A 19,980-nucleotide genomic window follows, 5' to 3' on the forward strand; every position below is an offset into this window, starting at 1 on the left:
CACTGAGTCCAGCCCAAACCCTTCTCCAACTCGTCCTGTCAACTTCCTTCAGCCTGTTATGCCTCTTTCACAGCCTCAGAATCAATGATGGAATGGCAGAATTTGGAAGGCTCCTCTGGAGGTCACCTAGTTCAAAGCCTCTGCTAAAGCAGTGTACCCAGGACCATGTCCAGTCAAACTAGAAATCTCTCCAGTGAACGAGATGCCAACAACCTCCAGGGCTCCAGCACCCTCAAAGTGAAGGGTTTTTCTTATGTTTAAATGAAGCCTCCCATGTTGCAATTTGTGCCTGTTGCCCCTTGTCCCATCACTGGGCACCAGCAAAAAGAGTCTGGCTCTATCTTCTTGCCCTCCACCCTTTAGATACTGATAAGCATTGAGATGATCCCCTCTCAGTCTGCTCAGTTCCAAGCTAAAGAGCCTTAAGTATCTCAGCCTCCCCTTGTACAAGAGAAGCTGCAGTACCCTCAGCATCTTTGTGGCCCTCCATTGGACTCCAGTAGACTCCTCAAGACTTGTCCAATTCACCTTTTCCACGTATCATGAAGGTCCAAAGCCACACACAGTATTTGAGATATGATCTAATAAGCACTGAGTAAAAAGGGAGCTCATCACTCATCTCCACCAGCTGGCCATAGTCCCACAGACAGACACAGCCCAGCGTGCCAATAGCCATCATCACTGCCAGGACACGCCACTGACACTGCACAGAGCGTGCTGCTCGTCCTGTACAACAGAGAGGCCTGGGGTTTGCTTCTGCTAAAGGGAAGAACAAGAACAAGACCAGCAGAGAAAGTGCCTGTCTGGTTCCCCAGGTTATCCTCCAACATCCAGAGCATGAAAACTCAGTGGGCAACTGGTATCTGACTCTGGATATGTAGTGGTGGCCTGAGCATAATTGCTGTAACTAAACCCTTCGTCCTTCAGAGGTCTCCTGGCCTTCTGGGAAGCTGGAGCTGATACAGAGTAGGACCACAACACCACAGAGCCATCTCACAACCTCTGGGTTTGCTTCAGGGGACTTCACAAAACCATCATAGGAAGCTTTTATCCTTCTCTCTGCTTAGACACATCCGAATCTTCTACAAGACCTTCTACTAAACCTGATGTGAAAATGCCAGGTTTTCCTTCCTTGCCCTAATCTGTCACAAAGAGGAGACACCGAGAGAAGGACGACAGCAGAGGCCTCAGAGGCACAGCGGAAGAAGTGCAAGTTAAAGCAGGCAGAAGAGCCCCCAGCAGAAAAGTCAGGAGTTCTTACTGAGTTTTATTCTATTTTACAACATTAAAAACATCATACTTTGGGCATTTGCTCCACAACAATGCTGACAAGCACAGTCCAGCTAAGGATGACTGCTCCAAGAGCATATCCTACAAGCACTCCGGCAGTTAGCACCTTCTATGTATATCTCTGAAGTTAAGCCACCTAAAACAGACCTAAGAAATTATTCTTGGGTTCTCTAAATGTACGATCATCTTTCAAAGTCAATTAACATTTGTGTTTAGACATCCATACAGTCCAGCGGATGCATTTGGCTTGGTTTGTCCCACTTCAGTGTTTGCCTGCTTCACACAGCTCCCCATTACTCATGCGTTCTCAGCAAGTAGCTCAATGAAGCCTCGGGACACCCATGTTCACCACACCGAAGCAGAGACCACCAGGAACTCACATCACCACCAACATTCAGTCCAAGCAGCAAATGTAAGTACCTACCATTGAAGCTGGAGTTACACCAGAACTGGGACAGGGTAGGAAGCTGAGGTGTTAGAATCATAGAATGGTTTAGGTTGGAAGTGACCTCAAAGATCATCTAATTCCAACCCCCTGCCACAGACAGGGGCACCTCCCACTAGAACAGGTCACTGTCCAGTGGTTCCCACCCAACCCGAGTGGAGCACACAACTCTCCGAAGTCTCCTCACAGCCTATCAAACACACATCAACACCTGATATACAGACAACAAACTGACTTGTTTCCTCAGGCCAGTCACTGATTGCTTACCACACTGGTGTGCCCTCTGTCCTTCCCTCATATTCTTTGCCTCAAGTGAATACTGCTGGCACCTGCAGCAAGTTTTAATCTGAGCTGGGCAGCCACCCAAGCATAGGAAAATTCCCTGAGCTGTGTGTTGGGAAACACCAAAGCAAAGGGATGTGGAACACCCCTCCTTTGCCACACTCCTGCTCTAGCCTGCAGCAGCTATGCCAGCTGCTTTCATAGTTTACATGGAATTCTTGGCTTTTGCAAACCCAGCCAGTGCACTCACCCAAAGCAAGACCTTTAACATCCATAGAGTATTTGATTTGGACCTGGCCTTCTCATGGACACAGGGAGCTTCAGCACATACAAGCAGCAACAGATAACTTCCCACCAGGGTCCTAGGCTTCCTCCAGCACCCCACTGCACCAGCTCTTCTTTAGATGTCCCTGCACATCCAAAGAATGCCAGAATCTCATTGCTAGGGATGAATAGAGCTGACCAATGCCCTATGATGGGGCCTCAAGAGAGCAAGGCAGATGTTATCTTAATACAGAAAAGACCATCAGATTTCAAAGCAACAGCTTCAACTTCTAACTTCTTAAATGCTCATATCATTTACGGTCTGAATTGGGTTCTTGGGCAGTATCAGTTACATGGATTAGGAGCTGTAGAGGACATTAGTATAATTCCTCTTCCTGAGGTTTTTGTGTCTTAATGGACAGGAAACATTGCTGGTGGGCCACCAGCCCCTGAAGCTCTAACCAGAATCTCCCCCAAAGCTCCCCATCTTCCCTTTGTGCTTTTTTTCTGTCCTAGAATCACTCTCAATTAACAGTACAAAAATAGAACCGATGTCATCCATCCCTCCTAAGCTGCACATGCATTATTCATCAACGTGCCCTAATTGATTCTCTCATAACCATGAGCACTTCTTCACTTGGCTACATCATTCTTGTCCAGCAGGGCACAGTTTATGATGTTTTATGCTGCTTGGAAAAGGCACTTTCACAGTGCTACCTTTCACAACTTCTCTGATCAAATGATCAGGTTAGATCTCAATACACAGAGCCATCAGCCCTCAGTTTTGTGTCCAGACAAAAGTGTCCATTAAGTAACTCCACTGAACTGATGCTCAGCGTCCTGACTGGGAGGTCAGTATTGCTCTAGATACTCTCTTCCTACAACAAGGCTTTTAAAAGAGGTGAAGGGTTAGGGAGTAGGAAATCATCACTGTGCCGTGGTGACACAACGTACTTACTAGAGAAATTAGCTGGTCAGCAGTACTTTGCATCACACTACCTGTGTAACCACAGCTGTGTTGCCTCTTTTCACACGTGCCTTTACTTACCACAGATTTTCCTCATTTCTTCATCTGGTGCTTGCTGTTTACCATTCCTTTGCTGCGTGGTCCCACAGTGGGAGAAAGTAATGCACCCCAAGCAGTCCCTCGCAGGAGTGATGTGAAACCTACAGGCCAGGCATCCTGAGAGAAGGACTGCAGAGAGAAGGAAAGTGAAAACTCAGAAACAGAAATTAATTCTATTTCTAACATCACACGTACTGTAACAGTAAGCTTTGTGATGAAGGTCTCGGCCAGGGAGTTACCAGGGACCCTCATCTCAGAGGAGCCTGTTTAACTGGTTGTGGCTCAGCTTCACAGATGTTTAACCAGTCTCATGATAAACAGCCTCCATGAGCTTGCATTTCATCTTCACCTCCTCAGTCTGCAGCCTTCTCCTTTTTGTCCGCTAGACGGCGCTAAGAACCAGACACTGGAGAACAGAAACAAGTGAGTTTCATTACAAACGAGTTAAAGGCAACCTTTATTCCCTGGAACACATTGAACACTTCCTCCTCGTGTCAGGCTCCGCAGCCGCCCAGTTCAGGAGACTGAATGTCACTGCAGAGGAAGCTGCTAGACAGCTGGCTTTTCTTTTGCTTTCTTAACCCTGTGGTGAGCAGCTCTGGGAAGGATTAGGGCACGGAAGGGCTGTAATGCCGTTGCATAACTCAGCACAGTACTGCTCACATGAAGTACTCCTCAGTCTTCAACAGTCCGTTGCCAAGCATTGGGTGATAATTGGGAGCAGCCACTCGGAGAAGGCAGCAGGAAGGTAAGGCAAGGCACCATCTCTTGTAGAGGAAGGTTTACAGTTTTGGGTCAGGAAAGGGAATAGCAAAGGTATGACAATATGCAGACTAACCAGAAGTTAGAGCAAGATCAGATGCTTCTCATAGAGAAGGCAGTGGTATGTTTAAATAAACAAAAGTAACAAGTTTAGGAACTAATCAAGGCAACGACTTCGTAGAAAAAGTCACACAGCTGCTCCTGGCAATCCCCACAGCAGTATACTTGGCTACAGCAGTGCTCACCCCAGTTAGCTTCCAACTACAAGGACAAGGACTGTGAGGCCAGCGGCAAAGCCCATGAAGATCTGCAGCACCCAGACCTTCTCTAGAAGGGGACAAAATTAGACCTGCAGCTCTAGCACACATAAGTGCATCACTGAATTACCTATAAAGCCCATTAACAAACCCACAGCAAGGCCTAAAACGTTTTGAAGTTACGTAGTTTTCTTCTTTCTGGTTCAACCAGAACCACATACTGTGGGAGGCACTGAGAAGTAAGTGGACAAAATATGGTCTCCCAATAAAGCTTTACTAAGCTTCAGGTTTGGTCCTCAACCCAGCCTGAGAAGTCAGACATCTTAGCACTCTTTTCTAGGATCAGCTCACCCCTTTCAAGCCAGTTGGTTCTAGCAGGTGCAGCACAACCACCGCCCCTACTCTGCCCCCAAAATGCACTGACTCTTTTCTGCCTAACACAGGCTTTCTTATTCCAGCACATTTCACTCACCTGGGACAAGAAGAGAACATATGGTAAAAAAAAAATCATGTCCTCACCTTCCTTATGGAAAAATAAACCCAGGGGCTACTCAGGACTGCTCTGCTTCCACTTGTGCTTTGGAAGCTATGAGGAGAAGGCACCATCTTGACATCTCAAGAACTTCACTGGTCCTTATTGGAGACAGAACAGACTTCTCTGCCACTCCAAAGTCAGAAGGCTACCTCCTTCTGCTGAGAGAGAAGCTGGGTCACAGAGCTGGCTCACCTGACTGGTGAGACCTCTGCTTTCCTGGTCCCAGGGTCCTCTTGGCTCCTATTGTCTTGTCCCTTTAAGAGCAGCAGGTCTTTTTAACTAACAGAGAAGGGAGGGACTGCTTCTCAGTTCCTACCCTTTTTCCTGAGATTGAAGCTGTTGGCCTCTACTCTCAGATTGTCTGTTGATGAATAGTGGGGCTTTACTATGACTATGAGCTGTGCATGAATTATGCTAATAAGTAGGATAGTTATAGACCAGCTAGAAATAGTATGACTGCAGCATGATATGAATAACAGCAACAGATTCAACTCAACCCATGACACAAGATTTTTCTGTTTTGCTCATTTTACAACTGCACTTTCTTTATCCTGAAATTATCTTTATACATAAGGATGGTAAAGGAAGGAGTTTGTTTTGGAAGAAGGGAAGGATATGTTCAATTAAATGACTAATAATTAAAGAGGTTTTAGTTTTCAGCAGCTGTATAGATGGATTATTAAGGTTTGGGAAGAGAATTCAGTGTAGTTTTTTTATTTATGGTGAGAAGACCTACATTTGCTTCTTCCTTCTGTAGACTCATCTGAGGCTTACTGTTAATCTGCAGCCACAAACCAAGACTGCTAGCTTTTCTCTTTGCCCTTCAGCATGCTTTCCACTCTCATTGTTCTTCATATGGAAGCTAATCTTTCCTTCATTAGAACACCTGGAATCACTGTATTTTTGTTTTATTATGAAACCAGCTTATATGTAGGGATTAGGGCTAATTTCAGTTTTTATTTATTAGCAGTAATGCTGCTTTTTTAGTATTATAGTCCTGAAGCATGCACCATCTGACACTCCCTGGTCATACATTGCCTGCTTGCTCAGGCAATGAAGTGTCACTATCACCAGGAGCTGCTCCTTTCCTGACGCTCCACTGGTATCCATGGTTGCATCTCACCTTGAGTTCTGCAGCTATTGCCCGCTGTCTGCCTTTCAAAGCTTCTTGTACTAGAGGGGTTTCCTCAACACTGTGTACTGCAATTATCATTTTAATGTTTTAAAACCCATACAACTTGAATGCAAATCATGGCATCTCCTGATCTGTGCCTACACTTTCTTCATTGCAGCTTGGATGTCCTCCTGTGTTTTATTACCAGTAGATATTAGTCACATTTCTTTCATGCCAAAACATTTTTTCTCAAACATTGGTGAGTTGAAGATGAACACAATCATACTAATGGCAGAAACTGATGTGCTTAAACCCCACAGTGTGTTATGCTCTACTGTCCTAGTATCTCTTGCCTTTGGGAAGGGATCTTCACAGCAGTTATTTCTGCTTCCTCGCTCTGCGGGAGCACTCTGGTGTAATTCAGCACTCTCTGCAGTTTCTGCCCTCCTGCAGTGGGTGGTGGCTGAGTTTCTTAATAATTTAATATTGTAGTCTGCTTTTCCTCCACTACAGGTGACTTCATTTATACAAAAAACAACCCCTAAACAAGAACCATTTCAACTACATTAAACAGCATTTCTCCCTTTCATTGACTCCACTGGCTTTACAATTGTTTCTGAGGTTTGGGAGCTCAAGGAATTACCTGTTTCAAAAGCACATTTTCATTCCTGCAAGGCTCTTAGCCTCTGGAGCGTGCTTTAACAAAATACTTTTGATGGTGGATGTATTTAAGCAGGGAAATTATGGAACTGTAGGCATGAAGGAGGTAATCTTGGGGCTGCCTGTATGCACAAAATGCATAAATCAACATTAACATGTAATTTCTACACCTGCATGGCTGGAGCCTGGGCAAGTGAATGACTTTCCTTGCTCAAATGCAGCGTGACCTGCCCAGCCAGGACACTGACAGAAAGGAGGAAAAAGCAGTCAAGGCTGTGCAATTATTTTTGGAAACTTGTTCTTTACAGCTCAGAATAGCAGTTAAGGTGACAAAATACCTGTTGGAAGAGGTTGGGGAACTGTACAATACTCCCTTTCAGAAACTACCAAGGAGTCATGAAACAGCAAATGGTTGCCTTTTAAGAGTCATGGGACTGGTTTATGTGTTTAGTATGTGAAGGAAAGCAGCCTCTGGGTCTCCCCTCATCACCTTGGGTAATGACCCATGCAGATGTCCAAATGTACCCTTTCTGATGTGCAGCTGTGCTGTGCTACTTCCTTGCCCAGCTCCATCCACCTTCCATATCTCCACAACACTAGTGAGAACAGAATTGGAGAGTAAATTAAGCCATACAGTTTGTATTACTCTCTACAGCCTGGTCTAGACCACACAAAGGATGTTTGTGAACAGGATTAATTTGCTGAAGTTAATTGGTGCTAGAAGAGGGAAGGTATTAGTAACAGTTTTATTTTCAGTTTATTTTCAAGCATCCAAAATAGCTATACAAAAAAAAGGCAAATTAATCAGCAAAGCATCCATGCTGCAGCCAAGCTGCACACACCCGTAGTGGGGGATTGTTACAGATGGCTGAGCCTGGAAACACTGCATAGCAACCAGAATGATGTGAAGTATTAGGGGAAAATTAAAGAAAAAACACAAAAGAAGAGACAGAGGAAGCTAAAGAATGACTGGAGCTGGAGCTGCAGAGGGTTAGAGATCAGCCAAGGAATAGGAATGAAGTTTACCTGGACAAGCCTGCATATACCTGCCAAGTGCTTTCATGGACACAGCAAATCTGATGTGCTATGATATGGGGCAGAGGGTTGCAGGTGGAGGCGACTCCCCTGATTGATCCTTTGCCCAGCCACTTGCTTTACAGTAAAAACAGTGGACAGAGGTTTTTCCACTGAGACAGACATCTGGAAGACCACCAGGCAGTGGAAATGTTTCTGAAGATGTGTGCCATATTGAGCTCTGGCTCAATATCAGAGTGCTTTGATATTATCAGGAGATTTGTATATGTCTCAGGGCTTTGCAGGAGAAATGCAGACTTCTTTAGCTGTTTCCAGATGAAGAATATATTCCACAGCACACAAACTTGTTTTTCTTAGTCATCTTTCATTTTCTTAGTCATATGCACCCAGTCCACACCCTATGTTTAAAGTCGCTTGCAGACTGGGCACAGATGTGAGCAGAAATTGATTGCTCCCAGATGGTGCACACTTGAGGAGACTGCTGAATTCCTGAGAGGTTTGGGACACAAGTGCTCCTAGCAGTTCCCCACCATCAAGTGACCAAAGTTGAGATGAGAGGCCCTGAACAGACCTGGATATTGTGACTGTGGCAAAAGCACAGTGTGAAGTCAAAAGGTCCTTCCACAAAACAGCTCAGGGATGAGGATGCAGCATCTGACACTCACATTAGGAAGAGGGAAGCCACAGCCTTTCTTCTAGCAAACTTCTCAGCTAGATGCAAATCTCTTCTAGGGATTATTCCTAACTGAGCAATTATCAACGTCAGGTACTGTTTGCTGAGGAAGGGAGACACAAGCTGTGGAGTATGATAATGCCTGCAGGGGGACATATTCTCCTACACAGGGTATGAGGCACAGCACCACTGAATACAAAATCCACACGTTACAAGCTAGAGAGAACCAAATGAAAAAAGCAGAATTTGTAACAGGAGCAAAATCTTTTCTCAAAAGTGTGGAGTCTTTGTGGCCAGGTTCAGCAGGCCAAATGGTTTTGTGAACTTGTGTGGCTGTAAGGCAACTCATTTCTTCTCCTCTCCCATTTTACAAGGGTTTTGGGAGTGTGATGGTGATCAACTCCAGGTGAGGAGGGAACAAGTTCAGAAGAGCCGGAGAGCTGTGAGACCTCAGCATTCCATTTTTATCTGTAGAGGGGAGATACAGAGAGTTGTATGGTTAGATCTGGAGATACTGCTCTGAAACAAACACTAAATATTCATCTCCTGTGTGGTGGGTAACCGCAGCTGGTTTGTAAAGCTTCCCACAGCTTTACAAGCTTTACAAGGGAGTGTTGTTTCTTGCAGCTTTCCCTTGGGGATTCATCTTCCAAGAGATTCTCCCATCACTCATGGGCAGTTTTCTGTAGCCCAGGAGAATACAAGACTAGTTAACATGAACTGCTGGGAAAAGGTTGTGTATCACAAAGAGCTCCTCAGGCTGGCAGCATGGCCTGATGTATCTGTCTGCTCCAAAACTAAATGGGAACCATCCCAGCCAGCATGCTGGAAGAGGCTGGGATGGAGATGATTCAAAGTGTCCATGATGAAGTTTTGCTTTATTATTTTAGTCACTACTACCCCACATATTTCAAGGAGACCAGCATTTTACTCCCACAATCCAAACAAAACCAAATAAACCTTGGTACTCACAGCCATAATGCAGAACTCTGCTTTATTGAAAATAGCATGCTAGCCTCAAAAAGTGGCTAAATATGCCTCCTCCTTCCTTCCTGGCTCAAAGATTTGTATCTGTACTGCTAAAATCTTTAAACAGTCTGTAAAAGCCATAAACATCTCCCATAATTTACTCCCATCTTTTTAAACTTCTCCTTGGGATAAATCAGTGTTTCATTCTCCGAAGATTACTGCCCAGAGACTACATTAAATGTAATGTTGCATTACTATAAGCTTATAAACATTACAATGAACACAAAACATAGGCTGTCAAATAAGGTAATACAAGCAAAATTCTGTTTGGCTCCATCCAGTCAAACTGGTGATTTAGTATGTCCAACAGCTCAGAAGGATCACAGTATATTTTTCTCTGAAGAAGACTTGAAACAGAATCAAGAGAAAACCTCTTAAGAAAAAGAGATATTAATTCTCAATGGGGGATGCCAAAATTATCCCTCCAAAATGCTCTTATTTCATACTCAGTTGCATTTTATCACAATTTAGCAATTGCATTGCAGCAGGTAGACACATACACACCCCTGAGAGATAGTAATTAGGCCTGGAGTAACATACCACTTTTCAGATTACATAATTTGGTGGCTTTGAGGGTTGCCATGCAAATATAACCTGCAGTATAGTTGCAAGTCAAGTTGCATGCCTCTGAATGATACACACTTAGAAGTACAGTATTTTTATAGTTTGTTGTTCCTTTGTGTCCAGAAGAGGTACAACTGTGTCTTTCTCAGAAAACTCTTCCATTGCAGAGCAAAGTGAGTGTATTACAGGGAGTGTGTCGGGTATTCAGCTGGAATGGTAACACAGAGCTTTGTATCACCCACTTCTTATCATTTGTGGGCATTCCTAGACATCCAAACTGCTCCCAAGACTAGCCTCAGAAGTAGAGAAGACATTCAGATGTTTTTTCTGGTTATCATTTAGCAATTTTGGGTTTAGAATAAGGACGGGGATGTGTCTCTCAACACTTATCTGCATCCCAAAAGGAATAGACTGCTATATAACAAATCTTGCACTCCTATAAATGCAACTAAATGTTCACAAACAGAGCTCCTTGGAGAGCAAAGCCCATGAGTAAGCCTCTGCAGCTGCTAACAGTGCACTGTGTCCTGGGAGGCACTGGGATTTTTCTCTTTTGTAGGTTGGCACCAGATTTAATTCTTTAAAATTAATATTTTTCCCCTTTCCCTTCTTGCCTATCATCAGGGTGCTTCTGTTTCATTTGTACAAAGATATTTATGAAAGGGTGTTCCCTCCCCACTGACTAGGGCTATGAAGCACATGGAAGGAGAGATGCTGCTGTCTGCACAAGGCAATGAGTGGAAGGGGGAGGCTAAGAGCCCTTCAGCCAGTGCTGCTGAGCTCAGCAGTAGAAGCTGCACTTTGTGACGTCATCTTTGACAACGGAGGTCTGCATCTGCACCATTAACATCAAGCAGCAAGGCCTGCCTGCATGTCCAAGGTACATGGGCTTGGTGCTATCCAGGTTTTCAGTAAGACATCTTGAAATGTGCCTTTCCTGGAGTGTTTCTGGGGCTGCAGGGGCCATTTGGGGTTAGGGTAACACAAAGTGAGGTGTTGCCAGAGGAAGTCATGCTTTTGGACAGACTGTTTCCATGAACTGTCTCATGGCAAAGGAAAACTTCGGGGCAAGTGTCTTAAGTAAATCCCAACACAAGCTTCTGCAGCCTGTCTCTCTTCTCAACTCTGCATTACCTCATTTCAGTTGGTGATTTTTCTCATGACAAAAGCTGTTAAATACTTTATACTGCTAGGGCAGCTTCAGAGCTTTTTCCTCGGTGTGGATGAATGTGAGTGATTGTTCAGACTTCACAGTGGTCCAGATGTCTCACTACTAATTGCAGTGGCACATGGCTGCTCAGAGCTGACATCTGCAGAGCTTTGAAAGCTGTAACGACCACCGCTGTCAAAGTACAAATTAGGATTACAGCTGGAAGTGCTACATATGGCAAACATCACACAGTTGTTACTAAGACCCTTGATGGAATCTATCAGAGATAAACCAATTAATGAATCCAAAATTAACATGTTTGTACATATCTGCAGTGCCTGTAATTGTTATAGGCTACCTTCATCCATTTGCTTATTGTTTCCCCATACATCAAAACTGTCACAGACAGACACTTGGCCCAGTTAATTCCTATAGAGAGAAGTAATGAAGAGAACAGATATATAACCTGTGTTTAAGGTCTGATGTCTTTAAAATCAGCACAAAAAATAAATCCCTCTCTCCTATTTAAGACAGGATAGCTGTCTTAAAACCATACTTTTTTCCTGGTTTGTTTAGTCTTTGTCTTTTAAAGCTGCTGTTGTTACAAGTAATCTTAAGATTCTTGTTGCTGCAAAACATTAGGAGGAATATGTTTATATTCCCCATGTGTCTCTTTCAGGCATTTCACAGCATGTTGTGCATAATCTTTACTTGCTTCCTCCTGTATGAAGAGGGTTTTTTGCTGGTTGAGTAGCAGTTTCCTAGAGTAACAAAACAGATGAAAAAGGAAAACCCTTGTTAAGCCATGAAAACTAGCAAGAGATTTTGTGTAGTGCCTGAAATGAACTTTTAACTCACTCCCACTTAGAGGAATAACTTCAGTCAGGAAATGATGCCTCATTGCCATGCCACTCTGTGCTTATTTGCTACCCCCTGCTTTTTCCATGCTCTCCCAGTGTACATGGCTTATCTGTGCACTTTCACTCTCCCAAAGGCTTGTTCCCATTTGCTGGATCATGGCTGCATTCCTCCTGGGTAAGACACAGCCCATACAGGATGCATCAATGGCTCCACTTCACAATGATTTGGGAGAGAGGAGAAGTGGAGCTGCCAGACACCTGTGAGAAGCTGAGCATAAAGCTCTGAGCAAGGTTCTGCCCAGTGCTCGCTACTGTGCAGCATTACTGTGGTGTGGTCAGGATTTAGGTGTCATGAAACTGGAAAACAAGAGGTTTGTGCCAGTGCATGATCCTCTGCTTCACACAACAATGATCGCTTTGTATCATTTAACTTTCTTGTTGATGTTTAGCTAGTGAACACAGATGTGCTGTCATTCAGATGCTCAGCTAGGCAGAGTTATGTGCTCTTGGCATCAGACTCAGTGTCTGAATGGAGAGTTTTGGCACTGGCCTGTTTGGAAGACAGCTATTTGTCTGCTCACGTTCTCATTAGTATGTGAGCAGATGAACTACATTCTTCTGCTCTTCTCTGTTCCTAGATATAGATCTGGCTTCTCTCTTCAGTCTGGGCCAAATTCTCAGCTAAATCATTGCTTGAGGGGAGCTGGCTGGTGAGCCTGTGTCTGCACTACTGAATTCCTGCAAATGCTTGGAGAGCCTGAGGTGCATTCTCTGCCTGACAGCAAGTCCTGCAGACCCCATGAGCGTCCAGAAGAGATAGCTTAGTTGGCCGTGATACGGTCCTTGATGCTTTCAAGACTGAATTGCTTCTGCTGTAGTTAAACAATGCACAATGGTAGCTGAGCCTCTGCCAAAATGTAACTTCCTCCCTAGCCTATCCTCATAAATACCTTATCCTTTTTACCTTGTGCTGCTGTGTTAGCTCCAGCCTAGAAGAAAACCTGCCCCAGAAATGATGCTGTCACTCTCCTATCACTATTTCTCTCTCCACAATTGACCACCCTTGAACTCATTTTGCAGTAGGCAATGCCAGGCTGATGCCAATGTCCCTTACTCTGTCTCTGCTCAGGAAGCAGAGAAGTTTTATCTGCTGCAAGAAATTTCTCTTTGCACTTTGGCCTTTTCTTATGGAAGGAAAACCCAAATGCTCTCTCCACATGCAGGGGCAGGCTTAGCTCCCAGAAGAGGTTGTAACTCTATTTACTAAGGTGACTACTGTGCTTTGCTTATTTGAGCTCTTCCATGAGTGGGTCTCCTCAACCCTGCCCTCTGTCACTCAGAAATAGCAAAGGAGCACTGGCAGAATTTGAATGAATGAGCAAATCTTGTCTACACTTTAACATTTGATTTCTCCACCTAGTTGTTGACTGGTTTTACCCTACGTTTATGCACAGAAATGGCCCTTTCTAAGCACATCGGCATCGGGTGATTGCTTGTTACTTTATGCTTTGGGCTATTTTGCTTGCTTTCCTCTGCTCCCGAGAGGATGCTGGTCTGGTGTGATGATCCTGGTGTGCCATCTAGTGATTGGAGTATTTCCTTGTCGACCGTAATTTATCGTGGGCACCGAGTGGACTTATTTTGGCCCTATTTGCCATCAATCATTGGAGAGCAAGTAACCTGCGGTAATGCCTGCAGCCCTTCTGCTCAGTCTGTTCTGGAGCTGCACAGTTTCCCCCTGCTTGCTCCGAATTTCTGTCTCTTTTCCCACTTTGCTCCAGTAGTACCTCCCTTCTCTGAGACATAGGCAAGAAAAAGGAGCAGACCCTTTGCTGATGTGCTAGCTGCTGGCTTGCAGGTCAACCATGTCACCCATGGTGACAATCTCAGCAATCAAGCAGGACTTTTGCACAATCTGTGAAAATTTAGTGTTATATACACGGCAAACAAGTGCTACTGGGGAGTCTAGACAGTGTTTAAAGCCTCTGAGGCTTGAGGGATCTCACTGCAAACATTAGATACCACGGTACTGCATCACACCTCATCAAACAACTTGTGAACTATTTGGGCAGATCGAGGCTGGAAGAGAGATAGATGGTACCAAGGCCTTCCTGGGAGAGCTTTGTGCCTGCTTCTTGCTCCCCAGACACCCATAGGCACTGCAGGAGACCAGCAGGGTGGGAGGGAAGAAAGCACTCTGCAGAGAAGTGCATCACAGCCTAATCAGTGCACAGGCAGACTGATCTTCACTGTACTCCTAGAAAATGTCCTCTCTTCCCAGGTGCAGCTCCCCAGACGTCTGACCTCCTGCCCAGTTTCTGCAGTCCCCTGGGGCATGGGAGTTCTACAGAAACAACCTTCAGTTTACAAGCATCTTAACAGGGCAGGTTCAGACCCTTCCAAAGGTTCAGTTCCTGGCATTGTACCCTTCCCTAGATGCTGGCAGGGGATCCAGCTAGGTTCTGTGTGCAGTTGCTGCAGCAGCGTGATAAACAGAAGAGCTGAAAAGAGACTGAACTCTGTTACTGGACTTACTACTCACCTACTATGAGTCATGCAGCAAAATTATGCTGCAGAGGTTGGTAGCTGCTAAGGCAGTAACTACTCTACAACAGAAACTCAACTGCAAGTAGAAACATGGTGATGAGCAAACTGACTCACACAAGCAGATGGGGCAATTAATAGAAGGTGAGGTTTAGGAAGTCAATAAACTTTATCAGTGTAGATTAGTGTTGGAGGTAGAAAGCTTTAAGGGTCCTTCCTATTGCAGTGCAGTCACAATGAGGAATCTGAATGCTGCAAGCTTCCTGATCACAAAGTATTTTCTCATTGCCAAAGCAAAGGTCTGTTCAGGAAGGAAGGTGAACCTGGATGAGGGGTTCTGTCTTTGCCAGCAGCTGAGTGGATGAGGCATCCCAGCCACGTATTTCCAGCCACATACTTCCACTCAGCTGTACTCCAGACATTCTTTAGAAACACAGCTTAGGTCTTCCTGGCTTCTCTAAAGAATGTCATTCCTTCTCTGATTCCATAATAAATTGGTCTTATGTCCAGGAGCTTATTAGAGCTCACTGAATGGGTTTATCCTGTCCTGGTAAATGGCTGGTCTTATACAGCATTGCAAGGTGATCTGGGATATGACTGCAATGGGGAGAATTGAGCATTTAGTTCAAGTGAGGTCAAGCTTTGATTCAGCTTTAAGCCATAAGTTGTTGTCACTATCAGCTGATGATCCTATGTGAGTTTGTTGTCTTTCTGGCTGGGGACAGCATGGAGGTGAACATGCAGAGATAACCCTCCCCTCCTTGCACACCACAGGCTTCACTCAGTCACAAGAGCCCAGAGAGCAAGAGGTCCAAACTTACTGCTGTTCTCTTGTTTTTATTGCTCTGCAATCAACACTGATGATTTGTATTTCTTGGGGTTTTTTTCCCTTTTTTGTCCCCTTCTTTTCTTCAATCACATTACTGAAGCAAAGTGGCAGTGTGAGGTGGGGGCTTGCTCACTACATCCAGTGTTCAGGGAGTTTCCTGCTGCAGGAGTCTCGCTGCTGCAGTTGTTATCTGGTAGTTAACCAAGACTTCATGGTCAAGTACTCTAAATGCTGTAGCAGGATCCATACCTGGGAGAGGGGTTGCAGTGTAAGAAGGGGACACTGAAGGCAGCAAGCATCTCAGCTGGGAATAGTGCCAGTACTTATAAAGCCTTCCCAAGAGGAGAGGACCATGTTTTCTGTTACTAAATTTTCATCCTTTCATTCCTGTAAGAGAAGAACTTCTGCTAGTACCTGAGCAATTACTAGAGGACTGCAGAGCAAGCTGGGGTTTCATTGCTTTTAAAGTAAAGCCAAATTAAAGGAGAGTTCATACTGCCTTGGTCCTACCAAGTGAACCAGCAGGACCCTCACCTGCCCTGTGGGAACAAGGATGTTAGATCGAGTTCTTACCAAATAACCTCCTGAGGCCTGGAGGTGGTGATCTGAGCACTTCAGACAGCTTGCATAGGAGGCAGTGGCAGACCTGCCAGATGTTGGCTTCAGGCTGTCCTATTCCAGTAACATACCAGGCTCTTGCAATGCAGCAGCAGGCTTAAAGCCTCCTTACTTGCTTACATGTGCCTGGGGCCTGAACCTCACATTCTCTGAGAAGTGACTGTCTCTAGTGCACCACAGATGTGGCAGGAACAGGAAACTTTGTCTTAGCCGTGTGAACTTCAGTGATGAGATGCGAGTGGTGACCTCTGCAGCCTCCTCCTGAGCAGCCCTGAGGCTATTCCAGAGGCTGCTAGGTGCCTTTGTGATGGTTTGGGTGTCCCCCGTCCCCACACACTTTAGAAATCACCCAGACTAGACTCAGCCGGCTCTGGAAATATGAATGAAGCTTATATTTACAGCTAGCACAGTGTACAAGCAGATACTTACAGCATATACAGTTATAGACAGAAATAGACAAGGTAAAAAGGTAATACAGAAACACAACTCCCCTCCCAGAAACCTGAGTCCCCAGGAGGGGCTCTCAACCACCCCTTCACCTTCCCCCTACCCCTCTCATCCTTACCCCAGTCCCAAAGAAGAATAGGGGTTTGGCCAAGAGTTTAGGAAGCAAAGTGGGCTAGCCCAAAAAGGAGGGTGAGGTTAGAGAGGTGCAGATCAGCCGGCAGCTGGAGTGCGAGTGACGTGCTGAGTGTGACTATCTAATGATTTTATTTCTTGTTCCTACACATCTCAGCAAGACTGGGAGCGAAGTAGACATCACCATTGTTTTCTTTCCACAGCCTGCAATCTAGTTCTTCTCACCAAAACATTCTATCCTGCTTCACACTAGCATAGCCTTGCAGGGGGAGAAAGTGTGGCTGTGCTGCTCTTCCCTGGAGAATAATGGTGAGGGAGGCCTCTTAGCTTTGATCATCTGAGCAGCCGTGAGGGCGTGGGTGAAAAGTGTACCTGTCCTCCCCCTCACAAATAGTAACCTTGCTGAAATTACACAGATTATCTCCATGGGTAACTTACTACCACAGGTACAAGGGACAGTGCAGAACAACAACTCGTTACCACTGTAAAAACAGACAGTGCTGCCTGAAGAGCCACTCACACCGTGGAGCCAACAGACAAGGGAAAAGATCAGTGAGGAATGGAAGAGTTTTTTCATGTGGAAATCAGCGATGGGACTACGAAACGCTGAGCATTTCTCTGCATGCAGACTCTCCCTCATTGCATGCATACACGTAGCTTCTCCTGGAGGGTGTTAGATGAGAGAACTGGGAAGAGGATGATCTCTGGCATCTAGGAGGAAGGGTGGAGATATGGGAAGAGGATCTTATGCTAGAGGCCTAGGATAGGCTGAGAAATGCTTCAGTCCAGTTACTGCTTTTTGCTGTTTGGCGTGGTCCAGAGCACAGGTTGGGCACTGCTGTGGGGTTTGACCTCTATTGTCAGAGATGGTCGCTGTCTAACTGGGAAGAAACAGAACGATGTTCTGTCTTACAGCTGAGGAAGAACCACTGATGAGGAAGTGACGGCAGGTATGCTCTTCAGCTCAGCATTTCAAGGTACCCTCTGACTGTACCACCTCACTGTCCATCTAGAGGTAAGGTTGAGCAGGTCCACAATAAAGTGAGAAAGGACGAAAAATACAGAGATAGTGACAGTGCTTGCCGTGGCTGTTGGAGCTGAAGGACAGGATGACGGCGTGCCCATCGTCATGGTGCTATCGGGGTACACACACGGGTATCAGAGTCGGCAGCTGCTGCTCAGTGATCCCGAAAAAGTAAACAGCCTCGCCTTTCTCAGGGGAAAACGCCCTTTCGGCTGTGACCGCCCGCAGCCGCGGGGGGCTCGGCTGCCGCAGCTGGAGGGCGCCATGGCGGCGCTTCCGGAGGCCTACAACTCCCAGCGTGCTCGGCGGCGCCGTTCCTGGCCAGCGCATGCGCAGAGGGCAGCCGCGGCGAACTCCGTTTCCCGTGAGGCCTCGCGCGAGGCCCTGGAGACCGCCCCCTCCCCTGCCCGCCCTGCCGCTCGCGCTGCGCCCCGCGCGGTGACGCGACCAGCGCAGTGACGCGCAAAGTGTGTGCCCGCCAGAGCAGTCGCGGCCGCCGCGGGTGTGCGGGGCCGAGCGCAGCGGCCGGGGGCAGCGGCGGCGACCCAGCGGGCATTGGGCAGGTATGAGGCGCCGGACAGGGGTGCGGGCCGCGCCGTGCTGGCGCCGCGCTTCCCTCTGGGCCGGGCCGGCTGGCGGCCGAGGCCTTCACGCCGGATAGGGTGGAGGGAATCGCCTCAGGCCCGAGGGAGCTGCTGGCGGGGAGCGGGTTGGGCTGCGCGCCCCGCCCCCACACTAGGGGGCGCCCTCGGGAGCGCCACAGGAGTCGGGGACGGTGGGCGGCGAGGGCCTGGCGGGGCTCTGTGCCTCGCCTCTTTTCCTCCTGTGCCCCTCGGCCTGTCAGGCTGCCGGCGGAGGGGCGGGCCTGCACCGCGCCGGCCCCGCCCGCCTCGGTCCGCACCGGCCGGCCAGCCCGCCCCCTCCTCCGGGGCTTTTCCTCTTGCGCCAGGGCCTGCTGAGTGCCCCGCGGCTGGGCCTGCTCGGGAGGGCAAGCTAGGCTTTTGGGCACTGGGGACGCTCATCCCCTGTACTAACCTTTAAATCCTCCTTTCGAATGGGCAGTGCTGGCGGTCGGGGCCCGGCGAACGCTCTGCTCTCACAAGGCTCGCCGCGACGGGCGCCGGCACGCTGGGGGCGTGTTGCCGGCTTAGAGACCCTCTAGAGCTGTTAGAGCTGTCATCAACTGCAGCTTTCCCGGCTAGAGCCGGCTCCGGTGCTCCACCGGGGAGGAGGGGCCCTCTTGTTGCGCTTCCCAGCCGTGTAAAGAGAAATTCGCTTTGAAACCGAGCGTTGTGTTCCTACTTTCCTTTGTAGATAGTAGAAGTTTGTTCCTGTTTTTTACGTTTGCCCTGATATATCAATCCGTAGTTCGAGGTTTGTTTCATAAAAGCAAAAATTCCGAGATTTCTTTTTCCCATTGCTTTAGAAATAATCTAATTGTAAAAAGATGGTGAAGTTTCAAGCAAATATTTAAAGGAGCGTTAGGAGTTTGTTCTGTGGTAACAGTCAAATTGAAGTTTTGTTAGAGGTTAAAATGGGAAGTTGAACAAACGAGAGTTTCCTTCATGTTTGATACCCAAACACAGTTCTATTCTCTGTAGGCTCTGAAAATTTTGCTGTTCGGTGGCATACTTTCTTCCACAAGTGAGCTTCAGTGTTAACAGTTAAGTTCCTTATACTTCGGCATGGTCGTATGGCAAATAGCTATCTGGTATCTCAGCCGTGTAAAGAATAATTGCGATGAGAGGGAGGGTTTTTTTTTGTTGTTGTTTTTGGATAAGGAATTCTTGGTGTTAAAACATAAATGGGGAAGGACGTTGCTCAGCTTGCTACGTATTCCACTGGATTCCTATTCAGGAGTTCCTGATTTTCACTTATAATACATTGTTACATCTCATCTGTGTTGTGTTCTCATCAATCCTTAGAGTCACATTTAGAAACAATGTTGAATTTGATTGCAATAGTTACAAAATTTGAGTTGGTTCTATACGTATGGATGTGCAAATCATCTTGTGATTTCCTTTTTCACGTCAGAATCTGATCTGCAGTTTTTCCATAAAGTTGATTACAGTGGATTATTTTTTTTCCCCAGGGTATGATTTTTGGTTTTGTGATGTGGCTCTTTTATTTTCCATTTAAATTGCTTACGTATGGATGTTGCCCTTGTTTCCCAAATGGCCAAATTGTTGGTTTTCAGATTTTGTGAATAGATTTATTTTCACCTGAGAGATTTCACACTTTAAAATGTGTATCTGTTTGAGTTAGTTTATTTGGAACAGACAACTACCTGTAGTAGTACTGAAGTTGGTGTGACATTCAAAGGGGTGAAGCTGAGCTGCTTGAACCTTACATGTGCTTACTGAGGATTTCAGCTGGAGTTCAGTGGGTCTTGTGCTTCTT

The 19,980-nt window shown here is 46.3% G+C and overlaps 2 protein-coding genes across 11 annotated transcripts in view; one reads left to right on the forward strand and one right to left on the reverse strand.

The window, feature by feature from the left end:
* Positions 1 to 5,106, reverse strand: part of RAD54L2 (RAD54 like 2) — a 75,070-nt gene extending 69,964 nt beyond the window's left edge. For 6 of the 9 annotated variants that reach the window (XM_064156462.1, XM_064156459.1, XM_064156468.1 and 3 more), the window contains exons 1-3: positions 4,886 to 5,106; positions 3,587 to 3,753; positions 3,330 to 3,476 (exon numbers count right to left, since the gene is read on the reverse strand). The gene's annotated coding sequence lies outside the window, so the exon portion shown is untranslated. Of the gene's footprint in view, positions 1 to 2,267; positions 2,428 to 3,329; positions 3,477 to 3,586; positions 3,754 to 4,717; positions 4,769 to 4,885 lie in introns of those variants that run through there. The other 3 variants (XM_064156455.1, XM_064156457.1, XM_064156458.1) reach the window with 3 other exon arrangements.
* Positions 5,107 to 18,033: 12,927 nt separating this feature from the next.
* Positions 18,034 to 19,980, forward strand: part of DCAF1 (DDB1 and CUL4 associated factor 1) — a 50,071-nt gene continuing 48,124 nt past the window's right edge. Inside the window, exon 1 of one of the 2 annotated variants that reach the window (XM_064156486.1) lies at positions 18,034 to 18,143. The gene's annotated coding sequence lies outside the window, so the exon portion shown is untranslated. The remainder of the gene's footprint in view (positions 18,144 to 19,980) is intronic. The other variant, XM_064156485.1, reaches the window with a different exon arrangement.

The sequence above is a fragment of the Pogoniulus pusillus genome, chromosome 16, assembly GCF_015220805.1.
Source record: "Pogoniulus pusillus isolate bPogPus1 chromosome 16, bPogPus1.pri, whole genome shotgun sequence".
In the NCBI taxonomy this organism is placed as follows: Eukaryota; Metazoa; Chordata; class Aves; order Piciformes; family Lybiidae; genus Pogoniulus; species Pogoniulus pusillus.